General features: G+C 42.4%; 1 long non-coding RNA gene across 2 annotated transcripts in view; it reads left to right on the top strand.

Annotated features, from left to right (window-relative positions):
- The first annotated feature begins 374 nt into the window (after positions 1-374).
- The window catches only part of LOC124653221, a 2,454-nt gene continuing 1,312 nt past the window's right edge, over positions 375-1,516 (top strand). Inside the window, exons 1-2 of one of the 2 annotated variants that reach the window (XR_006987833.1) lie at positions 375-1,054; positions 1,201-1,287. This is a non-coding gene — a long non-coding RNA (uncharacterized LOC124653221). The other variant, XR_006987832.1, reaches the window with a different exon arrangement.

Below are 1,516 nucleotides of genomic sequence, written 5' to 3'. Positions count from 1 at the left end.
CTTCCTCACCATCCGCTCGACCTCGCCTCCGGATGCGGCCCACCACCGCCGCAACGCGTCACCCCCTCATGGACTAGTGTATTCCTGTACCCGCCGTCACGACTTGCTCCCCACCAACGACCCCCGCTCGAGCCGCTTCCTCGCCGGCGCGCCATGGAGGCACGCGGGAGGCGCCTACTCCGACCGCTCCCTTCGAACCGGCGCCACATTTCCCGGCTGCTTCTACCTGTACCCGAAGGCTCCCCTGAGGCCCTCCGCCGGTATGTTTTGATGTGCACCGTGCTCTCGATTTTGGATCTCTTGAACCTCATATTATGTGTTATTGGAAGCTATACGATACCCTAATAATTATATGCAAGATAAAATGTTTCAGTAATACCTGAGACTCAGATGTTTGATTTCGCAGCTACATATGTTCCGTTGTTCACTTTTCCACGCGTTTGCCCTAATGGCTTCTAGTAAACCCAAATTTATGGCACTTATTTGGAGACATATGGACGATTTAATATAGCACCTGACAATAGTTACTAGATGTTAGGGAACAATCATAGCACTAGTTACATCACCTGGGTGCAGATGTGCAGTGTAGAAGATAAATAATATATGCTTTGTATCAGCATAAGAAATGATATTTTTCAACCTGTTGAATCTGCACTTGCATAAAAGCAATTATATAAGAAAAGCTGATGTATCATCTTACCATCATATAACTATTCTTTTACTCATTTTTTCGTAGAATAGTCAGATAAAAGGGAAAGGAACACAGAATGCTAGCTGAGTATTTTATCCAACATATGATAAATCTTAACACTTTTGATTCCACAGTCGTAGTTCAGTATTTCGCTAGGTGAAGGATAGGATATTACAAACGGATTTATTTTATCTCTAATGCTTACTAGCAATATTCTTCTCAGAGAAAAAAATGAAAATAAGAAAGTGATGGTATGCCCTTAAGAATAGCTTGCCAAGTATGAGAGTCGTTCCATTTTTTCATCGCAGCCATATAAGATTGTGTTTACCACAAAGAGAACGAGCACATAAGGGCTCAGTTTTGGTTAGTAATCTCCAGCCCTGAACATTTTTTGCTGAAGAATATTGTAGTTTTTCTCTGTTTACAAGCTGTACAGATGTTCCTCTGATTTTAACATGCACTGTAGATGTTTTTGTATTCTTATGTTGTTATCTATTTGTTACCATCAGGCGTTCCTAACTTGGGCAAACTCGCGAAGATTAGCCTGTGTTGCCTAATTCTACAGAAGAACGGGTGCCTGGTTCCACCACCCAAAGGTGCGGTTCCAATACTTTGCATGTGCTCAAAAAGCAAATATTGCCGCCTGCCGTGGAGGAGGATGATTAGGATTGTGCTCATATTCATAGGCATTTTTTACTTGTGAAAGCGTTATCGGTTCAAATACTTTGCATGTGCTCAAAAAGCAAATATTGCCACCTGCCGTGGAGGAGGATGATTAGGATTGTGCTCATATTCATAGGCATTTTTTTACTTGTGAAAGCGTTA

This window comes from Lolium rigidum, chromosome 5 (assembly GCF_022539505.1).
Source record: "Lolium rigidum isolate FL_2022 chromosome 5, APGP_CSIRO_Lrig_0.1, whole genome shotgun sequence".
NCBI lineage: Eukaryota > Viridiplantae > Streptophyta > Magnoliopsida > Poales > Poaceae > Lolium > Lolium rigidum.
The sequence above is the reverse complement of the archived record's forward strand: the minus strand, read 5'-3'. Positions and strand labels throughout refer to the sequence as shown.